This window comes from Sabethes cyaneus, chromosome 1 (genome assembly GCF_943734655.1).
Source record: "Sabethes cyaneus chromosome 1, idSabCyanKW18_F2, whole genome shotgun sequence".
Taxonomy (NCBI): domain Eukaryota; kingdom Metazoa; phylum Arthropoda; class Insecta; order Diptera; family Culicidae; genus Sabethes; species Sabethes cyaneus.
In genome coordinates, this window is record NC_071353.1 from 158,886,256 (window position 1) to 158,907,968 (window position 21,713).

The window sequence follows — 21,713 nt, forward strand, 5'->3', positions numbered from 1 at the left end:
CGCACGACCGGTTGTATATAACAGCCCGATTCCCGGCAAATCGGAGCATTGAACGTCGCACTATGGCGCAAAGCTGGCCAAAAGTCAAAAATCCAATTTCAAGCTTTTTCCATTATTATATTTTTATCATTTTCTAGAATACTTTGGGAGGTTAACCTGAAAATTCTAGCCAGTTTGAAGTTAAAATGAATTTTTGACAAATGTCTGAAGTTGGACATGTTGAAGAATGATATTTTGTTATTCCATACAAAATGTATGGGAAACTCAACACCAATATTCAGCGATCAAGAAAGTATGGCGGGAAACGTCAGAAAACGATCACGTTAAATGCATCTTATAGGAAATTTTCTCTACCTTTTGGAAATCTAGGTGGCTTTCTGCGCTTTGCTGCGCTAACGAAGTAATATCGACTTTTTGGCGGGTATATTAGAAGTGATTTCTTCTTCTTACATGAAGGAATGATTTTCTCTTCCATAGGAGAATTCCACGAAAGTCCCAATTAAAAATGCTCGGGTTTGTTCAAATTTTGTGTATTTGTTTCTTTTCGGAAAATTTTAGACCCCTGACTTTTTACTTGCCGCTTAGGGTGTCTTTTTCTGAGTTAGGATGATGCCAAAAGCCATCATTTTTGACCAATTTTTTTTCTTCAAAAATTCGTAACTGTTGAATTACTGAACCGATTTGAATTTATTTTTATATAGTAAAGATACCTTACGATGGCGCTTCGAAGAGCTAATTCTATAGTTTGAACGAGCTTAGTGGATATCGCAAAGTTTTACTAAAGTTTTTTTTTGTAACAATTTTTTTATGGCTTGTGAACCACCCTAATGCATTATGATACAAGTTTTTTATGCTTTCAACGGCAAATACAAAATTAACAAAAACCACAATGAAATAAGTAAAAAAACGGAACTATGTTTTCTAAATTTGTGAACCACCCTAATGAGCGATCAGTTTTTTCGATTTCTGATCCCAAATTAGAAGTCAGCGACCCAAAATTAGTTTAAGATGTTATATTCAGCCGATTTGAACTAACTTTTGACTTTTGGCCAAGCTTTGTATGGAGGAGCGCCACTGTGCGTCGTCGCGGCCGCAAATGCTTTGATTAAAAAAGTTCGAACTGCAGTTCAATAGAATTGGTGTAGAATCGAGGTTGTCAGACGCGTGTAAGTTGATATGGTGATTTATTGCTATGTAGGTAGATACTGTGGCAAACGTATTGAAACATAGCTTCTGACGTAGGACTACAACTTATCGCAGGGCGTCGAAGCAAAACTTAGATGCAGAACGGCATCGCGAAAAAACTTACAAATTTTAAACTCTGAGCTCAGAAACTATCTTGGGGTTACTCCGAAATAGCTATAAAACTACTCGAAAACTTTTTAAAACCTTCTCGGAAACTGTCCTGAAACTGTTCAAAAACATTTCTAAAACTGCTCAAACACTGAAATGGCTCTAAAGTTGCACTTAAACTGCTATGAAACTGGTTTGGAACTGCCCTAAAATTGCTCGTAACTGGTCGGAAACAAGTTTGGAATTGCTCAGACACTGCTTTTGAACTGGTCTGAAAGCCACCATCATTTCAAGGACTTGCCAATGTATGTGGGTAGAATTACAGTAGATCCAAATTTGATTATCAAATGAATTTCACACTAATGCTGTTACAGAAGGGCCAAAAGGGATTGGGCGGACCCACAAGCAGAGGCACTTGTGCGCATTCCAGGGTTATAAGAGTCGATCCTTCCATGTAATAATCAATTTCGCTGTACCAACTTTAACCCACGTGATGATTTGTTTGTTTTGAATTGAGAAGTGCCATATTTGCTTCAGACCTTAAGGATTCAGGTTGGCAATCCACTCCATCATCCAGCCTTCCACATTTATGATTTCAATAATAATACTGTTAATAATATGATATTAAGATGAAATGTGGTATATATATGTAAAAATAGAACAATCTCACCAGCAGTCCTTCGTATGAAATAAAGTAGCGTCCTTTGAGGTTCCATAAGTGCTTCTAATAGTTAATTTAATTTTTCATTCTGGTATCCATGTGCAGTATTAAAACTCGTTTTGGCCAAAGTTTTTACTGTATAGCAGTAGATGCTTCATAAGCTAAAACGAAAAAAATAATTAAAATAACTCATTAGGCTTACCAATTAGCTAGGCCGTGTGGCTCCGCCGTCTGCCCAAAACCTCGGTTTTGAAGTCAGGCAGCCGGAAACCAGCCAGCATCGCACCTTCTAGCTTGGCTACTCAATAGGGCATTACCAGGTATGGCCACGTGGAGGCGCTAGGTAGGGGCTTGGGATGGCTAGAACTATATTGGACGCTCCTCATTTGCCTTCCCCATTTCATACCCCATTTGAACTGGTCTGAAATAATATTCTTCAAACTAGTTTATCAAAAATTGCTCAAAACTTTATTTGTAACTGCTCAGAAACTAGAGCACGAAAAGGCAAAAAGTTGTTCAAAAATAGCCTCGAAACTGCTCTAATGTTGCTCAAAAACTGTAACGAAACTGCTCTGAAACTAATCAAAAACTGCATTGAAACTGATCTGAAACTGTTTCGAAGCTACTCTGAAACTGTCTAAAACTGTGCAATAACTGTTCTGAAACAGCTGTTTTGAAGCTGCCTTCAATAATAAAACAAAATTAAACTAACTCGAAACTGAACCTGAACTTAAGCTGTTCTAAACTCGTAATGAAACTGCACTACGATCACTGTAAAACTGTCTAGAAGCTGCTGTATGGTATTACTGTAAAGTTATGGCATGGCATCTGTTGTAAAACTATTTTGACATCAGCCTGAACCTCCTCTAAACTGATAGGAACTACTCTGAAACTGATAGTGGCACGTATGCAACTGTTTTCAAAAATTGCACGGAAACTGTTCAAAGAAAACTCCAAAACTGCTTTTAAATTACTCTGAAACTGCAATCCGACTGATGGCAGATGAGATTGCTCAGAAAACTGCTCAGAACTTTCTCTGAAACTACTCAGAAACTGTATTGAAACTTTCAAAGCTACTCTAAAGCTGTTCCGCAATTGCTTAGAGACTGTCTTGGAATTGCCTTGAAATGGATCAAAAACTTGTCGGAAACTGGTCAGAAATTGCAATGGAACTTGTCGGAAATTATTCTGAAACTGCTCAGAATCGGCTCTGAAACTTTTTAAAAACTGTTCTACAAAACAGCCTTGAAACATCTCGAAAACCACTTTTTAATTTAACTCCTCTGAAACTACCTATAAACTGCTTCGGAAGTGCTCAGAACCCCTCCGAATGCCCCAAAAAACGCTTCGGAACTATTCATGCTCAGAAATTACTCTGAAACTATTCACAACATCCCTCTAACTGCTTTAAAAACAACTTTGTTTTTGTTAGATTATAGTCACTTTAACACTTTTAGGTCATTCGTGACTTCTGCGGGGTTGGGATTTGAACCCGCGGGTCCTCAGCGTGAGAGGCGTGAACGCTAACCACTACGCCGGGATTAACCCCGTCTACAAAACAGTGTTGCCAAAGCGAATAACATTGAAACGCATCGTTGCTTCTTTGAATCACTGAGAAAATCGTCGAAAATTATTGAAAAAGCTGTCTTTTCTGTGGTTTATAATAAAGAAAAATTAATTATGAACATACATTTCTCTTGAAAGTATTAAACCACGTTTTCACAATTGAAAATGGTTGATTTTCTCAACGATTCCATTGCAATTTAAATTCCGTTTCCAAAGAGATAATAGTAGAAAGCTTCCCCCTGTATCTGGAAGGGATTACCACTGGCGTGTCTAGCGACATGAACAAAAGGTGTGGTATTCTACCTTTCTGAAGAATGTTTTGGGCGGGAAAATCGAGTCATCGAGTAGGATGGTGAATCAATTATTATTTATCACAAAATATCGGCCGATTAGGTTGAAAATTCCAAACTGTCGGATACAATTGGATTTAAAATCAAAGTTGAAATTGGACTAGAAACTAGATTTGGAACTGGACTAGAATTTGAGCTGAAATCGGACTTGACATTAAATATGGATTAATTTGGGATGGAAGGTTTATTTCAAATTGAACTGAAAATTGGACTTATAATTGAATTTGAAATTGGCCTTAAGTTTGGAATTGGAGAGTTTGGAAATTTGGAAATAGACGAAAAATCGGACTTAAGAGAGGCACTGGAGAATTGTTTAAAAATCGAATTTGAAATTAAAGCATTTTAAAATTTTATTTTTAATGTGGTTTTATTCATTTGGTCATTCACCACAACGAAATTAAAGTCGAAATGAGACATGAAATTGGATTTGAAATTATGCTCAAAATTGAAATTAAAATTGTACTAGAAACTGGATTTGAAATCAATGTTTAGTGTTAAGTTTAAATGAGATTTAGAATTGGAATAAGATTAGATCTGAAATTGGACTTAAAATCGGACATGCAACTGGACATGAAATTAAGCTTGACGTTGGAAATCTAATTAGACTTGAATTTGAACTTGGATTGACGTATTTAATCTTACTCTCTCGTACGTTTTACTTTTTTAATGTTCATTTTTCTACTTTTCTGTACTGTTTTCTTGGCACTTTAACCTTCTATCGTATCCGTTTTTCCTCTTTTTTCTCATTTTTCTCATTGCTTTTTCTGTCTAGTATTTCCTGTTTCATTGTTCCGATTTCTTCATCCCATTTTTGCTTATTTTCATCCCTGTTTTTACTTTTTTTTACTCAGTTTTTGAGTTTTCCTTATAAGTTTACTATCTTTTTGACGTAGGACTACGTCTTACGGCAAGTTTTGAGATAGGGTGTCATTCCAAAAAATCGAAAAATGCGAGCGTCACGTCAATGAAACGTTTTGAGCGCTAATAGCTCAGCGAGTTTCCGATCGATTTTCAATATTCTTACACCAATCGATCGGAAAATCTTCTAAGAATTGACCCAAATGAAGAAAAGTATGGATTCATGATGTTGAACTATTGAAAAATTGAAAATAATAAACCTATGTTATACCAGAATTCTCGATTCGTGATTGGTTGGAAGATTCTTTGCGATGATCTAAACCTATACCAATTTGATATCTGTGCTTGGGAAGTAAGCCAAAACAAGTGACAGAGTTTCCTCATTTCAACAAGATTTCTTAACACCGCGGTTAAACCTAGACCATTTTGATGTCCTTGCTTGGGAAGTATGCCAGAGAGAGTGACAAATCCCCCTCGTGCCAACAGATTTCTTACGAACGCGCTTAAACTTAGTCCAATCTGATGTCTGTGTTAGGGAAGCGTGCCAGAAAAAATGACACAAGTTCGTTGTCCCAACAGATCGCAAATTCTTTACTGCGTGATTAAACCTCGGGGAATTTGATATCTGTGTTGGAAAAATGTGCTACAGCTGTAGTGTTCGGTTATGATACGGCTCTGTATGAATACGCATGTTTGCCGTTTCATTAAAAGTGTAGTGAAAAGATGTGCTGTTGATAAAATAGGATTGAATTGGTAAAATCCTTTCAACGTGGGAAACCATGGATAATAAAAACAATCTTTAATTTCAGTAAGGTTGCAGGAAAGTAATAGTTTGTGTTCTTGATTTTGTTAAATTGTTTTCAAATGCACAATCTTTTGAGAATTGAACGTATGCAATGTTACTGCTTTAATAAATGTTACATACAACGCATATAGCATGTATACATGAAGAATCGAATGATTACAAGCATGAATACATGCTACTATCACTACAAAGAGACTTACGTAGTCCTGCGTCACCTGCGGTCGTGTCTTGTACACAACCCCCCTGGTTTTTCTTCCGCTTTTCCATTTTCCGTAATCAATTTTCGTTTTTTAACGCTTTTTCTTCTCGTTTTTCGTCTGTTCCATTTTTCCTCCTTTAGATGCCCCCGTTTTTTCTCCTTTTCTGTCACGTTTTCTTTTCTGTTTTTTGGCTCCTATTTTTCGATTTGCACTCCGGTTTACCTTTTTTATGTCCCGTGATTTGTTTCTAGATTGATCTTTTTCTTTGATCCGTTTTCCTTTTCTTTTTTCTGTCCCATTTTCCCACCCCATTTTGTGCTATCTTTCTCCGTTTATATCCCGTTTGATCTCACTTTCACGTTTGCCTTATTTCTACTCTCGGTTTTCTTTTTCCTCTATCACTGTTTTTCAGTTTCCTTTGGGTTTCTCTAGTTTTCCATTCCGGTTTCCTTTCTTGTCTCGTTTTCTCTCCTTTTCCTTTTTGTTTTTTCTATCTTCCTTCACTATTTTATTTTTATCGGCTGTCAGTCTTAATAAATCAGAACAGATGCTGTACTGTCTCCGACGTTTCGACTATCAAGGCTTTATCAAGGATTTCTACGATACATTGGATGTTAGATAAGTTACAAATTTTGTTAATTTGTAATTTTATACGTACAACACTGTCTGTCCTTGAAACAGGCTACAAAATGTAGTCGAAACGTCGGAGAAAGTACAAAATCTGTTCTTATTTATCAAGACTAACAGCCGATAAAAATAAAATAGTGAATTTCACAGTCGACAAAACATATTCAATATCTTCTTTCATCTTTCTTTAGTTTTCTTGTCCCATTTTTAAACCCTTTCGCATTTTTCTTATTTTCAGGGCTGTTTTCCTCTTGTTTTTCACTCGTTTTATGTAAATTTCTCTTCCGTTTCTGTCTTTTTTCTTTCGTTTTCTGTTATTATTCTTCCGGTTTTTCTTTTTTCATTTCCAGTTCTCGTCCTTTTACACGCTCCTTCTCGTTTTTCGACTGTTTCCTCTTTTCCTCTTTAGATGCCCTGAGCTTTCTTCTTCTCTGTCCCATTGTTTTCTGTTTTCTTTTTTCTTTTCTCTCCGATTTTCTTTTTTTATGTAACGTGATTCGTCTTGAGTTTGACCTTTTACTTTGGCCCATTTTTAATTTTTTTCTTTTCTTCTGTTTCTGTCCTATTTTTCCATCCCATTTTGTCCGATCTTTCTTTTTTGTATCCCATTTGAGCTCTTTTTACCCGTTTTCGTCTATCTTCTTCTATCGGTTTTCTGTTTCCTTTCTCGCTGCTCTTCTTTTCCCCTTGGGTTCCTCTAGTTTCCATTCCCTTTCTTGCTTCGTTTTTCCTCTTTTTCTTTTCCGCTTTTCTTTTTGTATTTATCTCCTTTTGCTTTTTTCCCCTTTTCTCTCTCATCTCTCATTCCTTTTTCAGTCCTGTTTTCACCCTTTTCCATGTTTCTTATTTTCAGGACTGTTTTCCTCTTAATTTTCACTCACTTTGTGTAATGTTCTGTCTGTTATCTTCCGTTTTTGCTATTTTTCGTTTCCAGTTCTTATTAAAAACTCTTCCTTCTCGTTATTCGTCTCCGTCTATTCCGGTTTTCCTCTTTTGAATGCCTCGTTTTTTCTTTTTTTATGTTTTTGGCTTCCATTTTCGTATTGCTATCCGGTTTTCCTTTTTTATCCCCTGCGATTTGTCTCCTGTTTGACTTCCTTTTTTGCTTTTATTTATTTTCTCATATTTTCTTAACCCATTTTGTCCAATCTTCTTCATTTATATTCCGTTTGGCCTCATTTTCCCGTTTCCCTTATTCCTCGATCGGTTTTGTTTTCTCTTTCTCTCTCGTTGTTCTCCTTTTCCCTTTGGATTACCGCTTACCTTCGTCAGGTTTTTTTAATCTTTTTTGTTCCGTCTTCTCTGTATTTGTCTCGATTTTCCTCCTTTTCTCTCTCGTTTTTCCTTTTTTTCGTTCCCTTTATGTTGATTTCTTGTCCCGTTTTTCAACCTGTGATATTTTGCTTATTTAAAGTACATTTCCTTTTTTCGTTTCCAGTTTCTGTCTCTTTTAACGCTCTTTTCTGTCTCGTTTTTTGCATTTTTTGTCACGATTTTTAAGTTTTTGGCTTCCGTTTTTCCTTGGATTTTAATTCATGGTTCGTATCCAGTTTGATCTTTTTCCTTGATCTATCTTGTCTGTTTTCCTTTTTTTCTTTTTCGGTTCCATTTTTCTATCCCATCTTGTCTTAGTCTTGTCTTATCTCCTTTTATTTACCGCTTGACTTCTTTTCTCTTAATCGGTTTCCTTTTTTCTCATCTCCTCCATCTTCTCTCCCTTATCTCTCTCGTTTTTCCTTTTTCTGCCCTCTGTTTCCTCTTGTTTTTCTCTTTGCTGTTTCGCTTTTCCTATTTTCTTATTTTTCTACTACAGTGGTGTTCCGATTTTGTCAACCCCATGCTGAATTTTGGGCTGACAAAATGGCGAAATTAGTTTTTCGAATTTTTTTTCAAAATTCAAGACTTTAAGACCTTGCAATATCGAAGACTTCTACTAAAAATTAAATTTTAACCCATAATTGGTCAACCGAAAGCTCAATGCACCGGGCACAGCACACTAGTCCAGAGCCTTTTTGGAGCGCATTAGCTTTGAGCGAGAAAACTTGGTTTCAGGTTTATGAACCTATTTTTTTTTTTGGGTGGTTTTAACTTTAACTCAAAGGGTCATTCACCAAGGTTTATGAACCTTTGGAAAACTTTCTTAAAATTAAAAGTTCTATCGTCCAGTGGAATTCAAATTTTGATTAATTCCCCTAAAAGTGCAATACAAAAATTATTTTTCTTCAGTTTCAATCAAACGCATTGATGTGTTCTGCAAAGTTTTACAGCATATTATTACAAGAAATTTTACTGAAGACAGTAACGTTTTATCTTTTCACCAAAGATAGAAAAATCCTATTTCTCATAAATGAAAAATCGTTAAAATCGGTTTTTCTATTTTAGCTGTTTTTGTAGTAGTTTTATAACTTTTTCCTGTTTCATAAAGTTGTTCAAATAGTAAAAATACACAACATTGCTGAAAATAGTATACCTCTATCTCTGCTTGTTTAGAAACTATAGAACTTTTACTATAAAAATACCCTAATTTTGACCCCGAATTACTCGCAAGAAGGCATCATTTTATTCAAAAACTATCCGCAAAAAATCATAATAGTTCCAAGCAGACTGAAAAGTTTTATGAATCATGTTTAGAAGCACAAAAGTTAAACAAAATTTATAGGCTGAGAAAATCGGAATGAAAAGTTGACAAAATCGGGGGTAGACAAAATCGGGAGCTGAAAAAATCGGAACATTACTGTATTTTCAGACCCGTTTTTCGTCATTTCCTTTTTTTATGTCAGTTTTTCTACGAGTTTTTCCTCTTTTTCTATTCCATTTGTTCAAGAACAAGAATAGAAACGGAAAACAAGGAAACACGAGAAAAAAAGAAAACACGTAATAGAATGGGACATAAAAAGAGGTAAAAGTGAAAAACGGAAATAAAAGAGTAAAAGTGGGAGACTGAACTGAGCAAGGGAGTAATAAAATTGTTATAAAAACGAAAAAGCGGCAAAAGGTAAGAAAAAGTGATAGAATAAAAGGGTAAAAGTGGCAAAAAATGACTGAACAGAAAAAAGGAAAAGAAAAACAGAATGGAAAGAATAATAAGGCCATTACAAATATTTTATGTTTTTGTCTTTCCGGTGTTGGACCACTAAAGAGGGGGAGCGAAAAAACCAGAGATTTTTTTTTAATCGAGCAAAAAAATTGATTTGAGGAATTTTTACTTAAAGTATAAACGTGAGAACCAAATCTATTCTTGCTTTTAATATGTACGTTGTTATTTTCCATGCGAAAATCTACGAAAAAAGACAAAAACGAAAGAAAAATTTTTGTAGAACCCACAGACAATTGATTTTATGAAAAAAAAATTAACTCATATCCTACAAATTACAAATTTTTTGCCCATCGATTTTTCAGGCCAATTTTCAAGGGGTGGGGACAAAAACTTTTGAAATGATTTGCAATGGCCTAAATATAAAAAGAGGAAAAATCAAAAAAATAAATGGCAGGAAAAAAAGGGTGAAAGTGGTAAAAAAAGACTAAACAGAAAGAGAGAAAAAAATGAAAGAAAAACGGAAAAAACGTAACAAAATGGAAGGAACAATGGAACATGCAAAGTGAAAAAAAAATAAATGGAACGTGAAAAAGGAAGAAATTGAGAAGAAATAGGAGACTGAACATAATAATAGAGATAATAGAGAGGAAAGCAAAACGAAGAAAGAAATAAAAACGATAAAAAAGCGTGGAAAACAAGGACAGAAAAGACAGGACAGGAAGGAGGAAGTGGAACAGGAGAAACCAGAACAGAATCGGGAGGAAAAATGAAAACGGAAGGCAAACGGGAACGGAAAAAAATGATGACAGGAAAAAAGAATATAAGATGAATGGAATAGACAAAAACGAAAAAATAGAAAAGGATTTTGAAAGGAAAAAAGAAGGAAAAAGATCAAAAACGAAAGAAAATCAAAAAGGTAACAACGTGGAGAAGATCGGAATAGAAAACAAGAGCGAAAGAGGAAACAGTGGACAGAAAAAAGGTTTTTTCTATTTTACTTTTCCTCTTTGCCTGTCCCATTTTCCCACTCGATTTTTCATTCCCATATTGAATTAAATTCCTCCTTTTATGTCTGTATTTATCTCGTTTTCCTTCTGTTTCCTCTTGTTCTCTTGTTTTCCTTTTTCGTTTTTCGCCCTTTGAGTTCTGATTTTCCTCTTGTTTTTTTTTGTTGGATTTTTCTGTTCGGGTTTTCAGTTTTCTTTACTTGTTTGGTTTTTGTTGTCTTTTCCGTTAACCGCTTTTCAATTATTTTGTTATCTTTCGTTTTTCTTTTTTTATGCCAGTACACTCAACTCGCTTTTTACGCGAAGGATACGCCCCGCGTAAATCGACACCACGTAAAAAACTGCGTAAATTCCGAAAATCGCGTAAAAAAAACCGCGTAAATTCCGAAATTCGCGTAAAAAACCGCGTAAATTCCGAAATTCGCGTGAAAAACCATAAATTCGCGTAAAAAAACATAAATTCGCGTTAGAAAAACTTCGTGGATTTCAACACTACGCGAAAAAATAGACGTTTTGAGCACATCCGCGTAAATACCGAAATTCGCGTAAAAAATCCGCGTAAAAAAACCGCGTAAAAAGCGACTTCAGTGTATTTCTCTTTTTTCCTCTGCCTGTTTTAGAACGGAACAGAACGGATTGAAATAGAGGGACACAAGAGAAAAGGAAGAAAAACTGGAATAAGAAAATAAGAAAAGAAAAAAAATCACAATGGGTAGAATAATAAGACATAAAAATAGAAGGAAGGGAGAGCAAAAGTGGCAAACAAGGAGACTGTATAGGTTTAGGTTTATTGGTCATTAAGGTATAGGTTACAAGCTCGTTGCCAAAAAAACTTAGAATTAACACAATGAATACAATGATTAAAAGGAATGCAGTAGTCCCCTTAAATATAAACTAAGCCTATTTTTAATGGTAGCTGTATAGATAAAAGGGAGAAAAAAGATAGAAAAGAAAGAAAAACTTTAAACAAGGCAAACGAGAACAGAAAACATGGAATAAAAAAGGAGCAAAACGAGCAGGAGGATCGAGTCAGGAGTAATTGAGTAAATGAAAAAGCGAAACAAATGGAAAAGGAACCGAGACAGGAACAGGAAAGGAAACGAGGACGATATCATAGAATGGAACAGAAGAAAACGAAGAATGAAAAATAGTTGCAAAGGGAAAAAAGACGAAACAAGATTTTTGAATATCGTTTCGATGAAAGAAAAACGAGGAGGAATAGGAAATGAGAGGAAAATCGAAATATAAAAACAGAGCAAGACAGCAAGAACGGGATAGAGAAAGAAGACAGGAGAAACGAAAACACTAGAGAAATTGGGAGAAAAACTGAAGACAAAAGGAAACGGCAAAAAAATCATGAAAAAAGGATGGTAAACTAAATAAGAATGGAAAAGTTCCCAAGTAACAATTTAAGTTTTATTACACTTCTGTTATGGTATTTAAAACCAAAATTGGTCATAAAAAGCGCCATAAAAAGACTATAAAACTCACATTGCTGCTTGAGACGAATAAGCAAAGCAAAGCCTAGGTGCTACGTTCCGTTATCGAAACTTGACCTTCTGTTTTTATACGACATACTTCGCAGCCAGTTGTTAGAGTGCAGGACAATTGCAGGGCCAGTTGCTACGATCCTATTGACTAACAGCCTCTCCCAGTCGAGATTCGAACATATGACGACTAGCTCTTATTAGGCTAGCGTCATACCTCGAAACCAACTGGGAGGCGCTTGAGACGAATACGAATTTTCGCTTGAGACGAATACGAAATCGAAAAGGAAGAGGAAAACATTGGGAAAATCAGAGCCGAAAAAATAGGCAAGAGGGAAAGAGGATACAGCGGAAAGAAATACAAAAGAACTGAGAGAAAAAGTAGGGAAAATGAGATAAATAGAGGGAAGACGGTACAGAAAAGGAAAAATCGTGACAGAAAAGGTACGAAAACAGGAAAGAAAAAAGATGGAAAACGAGACAAGAAATGCAAAAACGGAACAGAAAACAAGACAAACTCAAAACGAAAAGAAGAATAACGAGAGCGAGAAGAAAGTAAACCGACAAAAGAAAGCGGAGAAAACGAGAAAAGAGGGCAAATGGGATATAAATGGTGAGAAACAATATAGGAAAATGGAATAGCAAAAGAATGGAACAAAAAACGAATCAAGGATTAAGGTAAAATAGGAGGCAAAAGTCGTAAGCAAAAGGAAAAAAAAGGAGTCAAAAACAGAACAGACGAAAACGAAAATCGAGAAGGCTAATCTATACCTATAAAGAAGGATTTCTGTCTGTCTGTCTGTCTGTCTGTCTGTCTGTCTGTCTGTCTGTCCTGTGTTCCTTATAGAATCAAAAACTACTGAACCAATCGGCGTGAAAATTTGCATGTAGAGGTTTTTGGGGCCAGGAAAGGTTTTAGTGATGGTTAGAGACCCCTCCCCCCACTAAGAGGGCGGGCTCCCATACAAATGAAACACAAATTTCTGCATAACTCGAGAACTAATCAAGCAAATAGAACCAAATTTGGCATGTGGGTGTTTTCGGTGATAAGAATTTATTCTAGGGTAATTTGAGACCCCTCCCCTCTTTATAAGGGGAATTATAACTCCTCTCCCCTTTAAGAGGGGGGGTTTCCATACAAATTTCCTCATAACTCGAGAACTAATCAAGCAAATGGAACCAAATTTGGCATGTGAAAGAGTTTTCGAGGGCAAGAAAATTTTCTATGTTGAATTAGGACCCCTCCTCACTTTAAGAGGGGGGGCTCCTGTACAAATAAAATACCAATTTCCTCATAACTCGAGAACTAATCAAGCAACTGGAACCAAATTTGGCATGTGTGTGTTTTTGGAGACAAAATTTTTTTCAATGATGAATTGGGACCCCTCCCCACTTTAAGTGGGGGGGGGGCTCCTATACAAACGAAATACAAATTTCCTTATAACTCGAGAGCTAATCCAGCAAATGGAACCAAATTTGGCATGTAGGTGTTTTTGGAGGCAAGAATTTTTTCTATGATGAATAAGAACCTCTCTCCACTTTAGGAGGGGGGGGCTCCTATACAAATGAAATACAAATTTCCTCATAACTCGAGAACTAATCAAGCAAATAGAACCAAATTTGGCGTGTAGGTGTTTTTGGAGGCAAGAATTTTTTCTGTGATGAATTAGGACCTCTTCCCACATTAGGAGGGGGGGCTCCAATACAAATGAAATACAAATTTCCCCATAACTCGAGAACTAATCAAGCAAATAGAACCAAATTCGGCATGTGGAGGTTTTTGGAGGCAAAAATATTTTCTACGGTGAATTAGGATCCTTCCACACTTCAAGAGGGGGGGCTTCTAAACAAATGAAATACAAATTTCCTCATAATTAGAGAACTAATCAAGCAAATGAAACCATATTTGGCATGTGGGTGTTTTTGGAGGCAACCATTTTTCCCATTATGAATTAGGACTTCTTACCTTTTTAGGAGGGGGGGGGGGGAGCTCCCATTCAAACGAAATACAAATTTGCTCATAACTTTAGAACTAATCAAGCAAATGGAACCAAATTTGGCATGTGAGAGTTTTAGATGGCAGAATTTTTTTCTGTGGTGTATTACGACCCCTTTCCCTTTTAAGAGGGTGGGCTCCCATACAAATGAAATACAAATTTCCATATAATTTGAGTACTAATCAAGCAAATGGAACCAAATTTAGCATGTAGGAGATTTTTGAGTCTTGAATTTATTTTATGATAGTTAGAGACCTCTCACCCCTGTGGTAGGGGGAGATGGACTCTCATACAAATAAAACAGAAATTTTTGCGAAACTCAAAAACTAATCCAACTCGAGAAATTCGAGACTCTTCCATAAAACATTAATCAATAACAAGACCACAAAAACTATCTATAGTAACACTAGATCATTCAGGACGAGCCGGTCGCGAGTGTTGCCGGTGACCCGCCGTCGGAAGTGCCGCCCACTGGGGGGCTTGCAAAACTCGAGATAGTGACAAAGATCATCCGAGATTCATGATTTATGTACAACACAGGTTAATTTGTGGCAATACGAAGTTTGTCGGGTCAGCTAGTTGAAAATAAAAGAAGAAAAAGAAGGGTGAGGAAAAATGGAAAACGGGAAAGAAAATTACAACAAAATGCGTAAAAAATAAGAGGAAAAACAGAACCTAAAATAAGAGAAAATGGGATGGGAAAAGAAGAACGGTACAGAAAAGAAGAAAAAAAACGAAGTGGTAAAAGATAAATAGAGGTAAAAAGGTGTTAAGAAAAGGGAAACAAAACAATAAACAAGTGAAACCAAAAGCGAAAATAACGAGAGAAAAAAGAAACCCGATAGAGTAAAAGAAGAAGTTGAGACAGAAAATGGGAAAATGGTACATAAAGAAATGAAAACGAAAAGAAATGAACGGAATCAAAGAGAAATGTAAAACTGGAGAGAGAAAAGGAAGCAAAACAGAAGATGGAAAAGGCAAACCGGAAAGCTAAGGGAAAAAAGAGAACAAACATGACACACAGGAACGAAAAATGGAACATCCCAAAGAGGAAAAACGAGAAGAAAATGATATAAAAAGATTATATAGAAAGGATTAAAAAGAGACGAAAACTGTAAATGAAAAAGGAAAAAGGGTGGTAGAAAGACGAGTGAAAAGACGTGCAAATATAGGATTGTAAATAAGAAAAAATGGGACACAAAACGAAGAAAAACGGAAAAATAACACAAAAAAAGGCAAACGCAAAAGAGGAATGACGGAAGAAAAAGGAAGTGAGAAAGTAAGATACGGAAACAGCAAGTGAGAAGGAAAAGCAAAGAAAGATATGTGAGAGAAAAACCAAAGAGAAACGAAACAGAAAAGAAGTAAAAACCCGATTTAATCCACCTAGTGGTGAAAGGAACCTTTGTTATACGGTCTTCTTGCTATTTGAGATAGAAATCGACACGTCTTCGAAACATAATTCATCTATTGGTTAACGTTGCGTGGTGCGTTGGTTTTCATTAAATTTTTGGAAATTTAATAAGTTTACAAAATTTGAACAAAATAGCAGCACCTATAAATTTTGATAGATCCTTTTTTCATGAAAATACTGAGTAAGGGTAAGCTGGTTGTTTCTAATTTGAGTAAGTGCAAGTAAAAGCAAGTTATAAGAGGAAATATTATTCTTTAACATATACATTGCGTAGTAAAAGTCTAGTTCATAGGTTTTGAACTACGCATAAATTTCTGTAACGCCATTATTTTTGATTGACATCAATAAAGTTTTCTTGCATAAATTTCATCAATTTCTATTAACCTTCGATTACTCACGCTGTTGCATTTTGTACAACACGTGTAGGTTTTTGAATGCCATATTGTTATAAAGTTACAAATCTCTGCTTAACTAACGTATGTTCTTCAATTACCTTGTTATGAGCAAAATGTCATAATTATGCATTAATACTTTAAATTGTTGGGCAAATAGATCAGCATAAACTGACATCACAGAAACGAAGCAATCAGCATGTGAGTTGTACCGCGATTGGCCCTGGAAGTTTCTCTCGTTTCTTCATATGTAAAAATGGTGTCTGTATGCAGCAACACAATTAGCAAATATAAAATGTTTAAAATGTATCTGTTGCTAGTCGAGTCATTCGGGGTCAAAATTAAGGCTTTTTTTTAATCAAAGTCCTACAGTACCTAAACAAACAAACATAGAGGTATACTATATTAATCAAAGTTGTGTATTTTTACTATTTACACAATTTTGTAATACATGAAAAAGGAATGCAACAATTACAAAAAGAGCTAAAATAGAAAAAACTGATCTTACAAATTCATATACAATGAATAAGATTTTTCTCTCTTCGCTTAATAGATAGAAGGGTACTGTATTCAACAAAATTTCTTGTAATAATATGTTCTAAAACTTTGCAGAACACATCAATGTGTTATATTGAAACTGAAGAAAAATAATTTTTTTATTTCACTTATAGGGGGATTAATCAAAATTTAAATTGCACCAGACGATAGAACTTTCAATTTCAAGAAATTCTTCCGAAGGTTCCATAAACCTAAAACCAAGTTTTCCCAGTCAAAATTCTAATGCGCATGTCTTTTTGGCTTTGGACCATTGTGCGCACGAGTAACCGAATTACAAAAGTCGGCGCGAGTGTTGGAGGGTTAATATCTTTTGATCGGCAAAACCGATTCTTCTGAAATTTTGCAGATATATTTGTAGCATTAAAATCTCTAATTTGATGCCAAAATAATTCAAACTAGATAAATCATCTTAGATGAAATCGTTATAAATTATTGTAAATTTTAATGTGTTGTATTCAATTGATCATAACTCTCAAATTAAACGTCCAATCAAAAAACAAATCAATAGTGATCTATTAGGTTATGTTACCTGTCAAATGAGACTAATAGCGTCTAAATCGCTTTAGTCATTTCTAAGAAACAGGCGATAATTATTACCTTGTCAAAACAGGTTTTTTAAGCATAACTTTTAAACTGATTGTTTGTTTTCAATAAAATTTATCCGAAAAATTTAGTGTTAACAAGAGCTTTCATTCGATACGAAGATCGTTGAAATCGGTCGTTTGGGTACGGAGAAAATCGTGTCACGTAATTTTTACTTTTTTACTTATAACTTCTAAACGAAATGTCGGACCTCGAAACAATATGCTAGTGATATACTAGGCAATAATACCTTTCAAACAAAAGTAATAGCGAACAAATCGGTTCAGCCATCTCCGAGAAACAGGCGATAGAAAAGTTGCGCTCCGCACATACATACACACATACACACACACACACACACACACACAGACATTGCTCAGTTCGTTGAACCCTGTCGATTGGTATATGTGGCTCGGCCCTCCGGGCCTCGGATCAATTTCGTGTTTTTCGACCAATTCCTAAACCTTTGTTATAGTATAACAAAGGTAAAAATGAAACTGGAAAAAACAAAAGGCGGAGCAGAAAAGACATTAAACGGGCGAGAGACTGAGACGAAAAATTACAATTCTAATCTGATCCTAACTTTGTATCTAATTTCGTGTGTTAAATTACACAAATTCAAATTTTAAATTTAATTTTAAGTCACATTTAAACTCAGATTTAAAGTCCAATTTCTAGTACAAATTGAATGCCAATTTCAGGTCTACTCTTTAAAATTTAATCTCAAGTCCAATTTACGCCAAATTGCAAGTCTAATTCAATCCCAGTTTCAAGTAAAAGTTCAACTCCAATTTCAAATTAAATCACTAAATTTGGTTTTAAGTGCGATTTCATAGCCCGGGCCCGCCAGTGGTGATGATTACACCTAAGGCAACGGAGTAGTATATCGCAACGCTTTTAAAAGTCAATTTATCACGTACAGCTTGAATCGATGCTCTTAAACTTTGCGTCCGACCGATTCCTGCTGCCATTCTATCGCGATGATTTCAGCCGGGGAAAAAACATCCAACAACAATAAAACTGATCGCGCAAATAGCAGCAATTTTTCAATCTAGCTACCAAACGAACCGGATCCGTTGTGGATTCAGTCACAATCGCGCGCGCGCGCACACACACACACACACATACGCACACGTACGTTTTATGCTCACATATCATCATTATTCCACTTGAATCATAAATTTTATTCCTTCGGCACGTTGCACCGACCGACCGACCGACCGTTCGGTCGGTGCTGAGAATCGTGGCGGCGGCGGTGGAGCACCGCGACGTGATCCCGTGCTAGCTAGGTATGGCTGGCTTCAGTTCGTTTTTGGTATTTTTTATTTCTTCCGCGGTAAGAGTGTAAAATTTTTCAACTGTCATCTGCTGACAGTAAAAGCATTGCCATGTTTATTCATTTCTCGTTTGCTTTCTCGCTTGCAGCAGCGGGCTTTTCCGGTATTATTTCAATACCGAAAATTTTATTTCGTGCAGCCCCTGGAATCATCAAAATTAAAGCATGTTTGATTTTTCCTTTTCGATTAATTACGGCATAAGTACGTGAACAATATATATGGTCGGTCGGCTGGTTGGTTGGTTGGTCGGTTGGTTGGTTGGATGGTGAGGATAATGGCATCAATCCGGTCCAGCTTCGGCGGTGGTGGAAATTATTTTTTCTGGTAAGCTTCTCCCTTTTGGATTCATCACCGAGCGAGCTGTTGTAGTGCTGTAATCCAGAACAAACATGCCAACGAATTTGGCACACCATTCGAATTTTGTTTAAAAACAGAAAAAAATGTGTTCCCTTATTCGTTCGTCCTATGTGACGTGCGCCCCCCTTTATTGTGCTCCCCCCGCTACAGCGGTACGGCTCTCAATATTCGGCACAGTTTTATTATTCGCACAACATTTGTGGCATCGCCGAAAAAAAAGAGGAACAACCTTCACCGTAGGTACCCCTTTCGGCACCTCCAGTGCGCTACCTACTCTGGTATTCACGTTATTGCAATCAAACGAAATTTGTTTCCAACTCACCCCGGCTAGGGCCGGGGGGGCGGCTGCTGAGGAACATCGGCTTGGGCTTTGTTTTTACATGTTTTCGTGAATTGGGACTTTTCGCCGGCTCGGTTGAACTTGCTCCGATCGAACATCGACCGACCGAAGAAAGGTGGAGGAATTGCAAGGGGGGGAGGGGGTGGACGTTTGGTTGCAAATATTGCAATTTGCTGAAAACTCACTTCGAAACATACAACATATTGAACTTTCATTTCTCTCTACGGTGCGGCACGACACGGCGCGGCGGCGTGCGCGTTCACGTTCACTATTATTATTTTATTTGCAACCTCGTTTCTCACCACTTTTTTTTCACAGACAGCTACATTTTATGGTACAACTTTTCGCCGTGCCACCGTATGTATACTTTGGGGTTATTGGTATGACTGCTGGTTCCACCTCAAGCGCCGCGGTCTCACCCTTCATCACCGATGCGATGGGGGAAGGGACCAATTCCGGGGGGATTCCATTTCAAATGAATTTCGAATAAGAATTTGTTGCTGTTGTATTTATTTTATTTTTATTTTATTTTTTAGTTCGTTAGCCCTTACGCACCAACCAGCAACGATAGACCCGGTCGACGGCGTCATAAAATTTTGCTAAGCCTGGTTGCTAGAAATGAAATCGACACAGAATAATGCACATCCAACGAACGAAAAACGTACTTTGGGTGCGATTTTCGGTGCGATAAACCGGTATGCTTTATTGTATGTTTTTGTGAGCTTTCCCGATTTGATCACACACATTTTGCAGATGGGGAAAAATCGCTGGAGATATCCGCGATAATCCGCTTGAATTAATGTTCGCCGAGCGCACATTTTGATCGACTGTAATGCGCTGTTCTATTGGAATTTGATTGGGACTAATAAGCTGTTAGGTGCGTCGTCAATGAATTATTATGAAGATATTTAACGACTCTCACGAGCTTAACTCATCCTAAAACTGATAGCGAACGTGACTTTAAGTTCTGTTCAACTTAGTAGAAGAGTTTCTGTCCTCATTTTCTAATGATAACGTAATTCGTTGACGAACAAGAATAGTTTACGATGAACTGTGAAAACTTCCTTTACTACTATCCACTGATAACCATGCGCCTTCATAATTTACATACAGTGGACGCGCTCTATATCTTACTCTAATTGTATTCAACGAGCAATTTCAGAACTTATCTCAATGACGAAATTGATATTAGAGTTCAACCTTATCACAGGCCAAAGGAAAATGGAACAAAATTCGAGCAGCCGATAATTGTTTTTTTTACATAAGAGTTAACGTCGTTTTAATTACAGATAAATGATCTGTAGACTTTTACGAATATTTCAAGCGAAATATTCTAAAATTAGACCAAGAAAGACACGACATGGTACTCTGGCTACTAGGTAAATCTATTGAGAAAGTTAACTAGTAGTAGACCATTTCGTGCTTGAGTTGTTTTCTTTAATAAATTATTTCCCAATAAGAATTTATCGCACGACGTCAGACAGACGCAAGCAAAAGGTTGGCTTGTGTCGTACGACGTCCGCCTTTCTATACAGTTTAATGACTCCTCGCTTGTTATTTTTGCGAAAAGTAAATCCATTTCATTAAAATAGATTCAACTTTAAATCCTATTTCAAGTCCAATTTCACAAACAACTTCAAGTCCAATAACAGTACCATTTGAAGTAAAGCTCCAAATTTCATGTCCAATTTTAGGTATAATTGCAAGCTAAATTTTAAGTCCAATTTCCCTTCTAATTTTAAATCCAATTTAAGTCCAATTTCCGGACCAATTTTATGGCCGATTTTAGGCCTAATTCCAAGTCTAATTTCACGTTTAATTTAGTCTAATATCCGGTCCAATTTCAAGCCAATTTTTGTGCCCCATTCAAATCCAATTGCAAGGACAATTTTAAGTCCAACTTATGTCCAAATTCAAGTCCACTTTTATGGCCAATTTCGAGTCTAATTCCAAATTTAATTTTAAGTCCCATTTCAAGCTAAATTTTAAATCTAATTTTGTAACCAATTTGAGTACAAATTCAAGTAAAATTTCCTGTTACGAAAAACTCAGTCTTTATCAGAATATCTATTTTTAATTTTTCGACATAAAATGAGCTGACTTGATTAAGTTTTCTGTTCTACAATGATTCGACGTGCGTATTGTTAAACATTACGCGTAGGAAAATAAACTCAAGAACGGTTAAAACCAAAAAGTTTAAAATTCCAAGAATCAAAAAGTTCACGGGTCCAAATATCTGATTTTGATAGTTTTAGTTCCCAACAATTCAAGATCCCTGAAGTGACCCTGGCATTAAATAGTCCTGAAGTGGTTCTTAAAGAGCGCTAAAGTGGCAATAAAGTAGTTCTAAAACAGTCTGGAAGTAGCTCTGAAGTGGCTGTAATAACCCTGAAGCGCTTCTGAAATGGTCCTGAAGTGGGTTGGGAATGGCTGAAACAGCCCTCAAGTTGCTCTGAAATAGCCCTGAAGTGATTCTGAAATGGCTCTGAAGTGGCTCTGAAACATCCTTGAAGTGGTTCTTAATAGCCCAAAGTGACCCTAGAATGGCGCTAAAATAGCCCTAAAGTGACTCTGAAACAGCCTTAAAGTGGTTCTGAAAGGGCCCTGAAGTAGTTCTAAAAAAGCCTGGAAGTAGCTTTTAAGTGGCTCTAAAATAGCCTTGAAGTGACTGAACTAGTCGTGAAGTGGCCCTGAAATTGTTCACGAGTCCAAATATCCGAGAATTTTATTAGTTTAAGATCCCATGAATTCAAAAATCCTAGTGTTAAACTGTTAAAATATATATTACTCTTGTTGACTTTTTCGGTGAGAAATAAGAACTAAAATGTTTTCAGCGGACGTTTCG

At 36.3% G+C, this 21,713-nt stretch overlaps 1 protein-coding gene across 1 annotated transcript in view; it reads left to right on the plus strand.

Moving 5' to 3' along the window:
- The window catches only part of LOC128732360 (uncharacterized), a 98,548-nt gene that overhangs the window by 56,107 nt on the left and 20,728 nt on the right, over positions 1-21,713 (plus strand). The gene's annotated exons all lie outside the window — the stretch shown is intronic.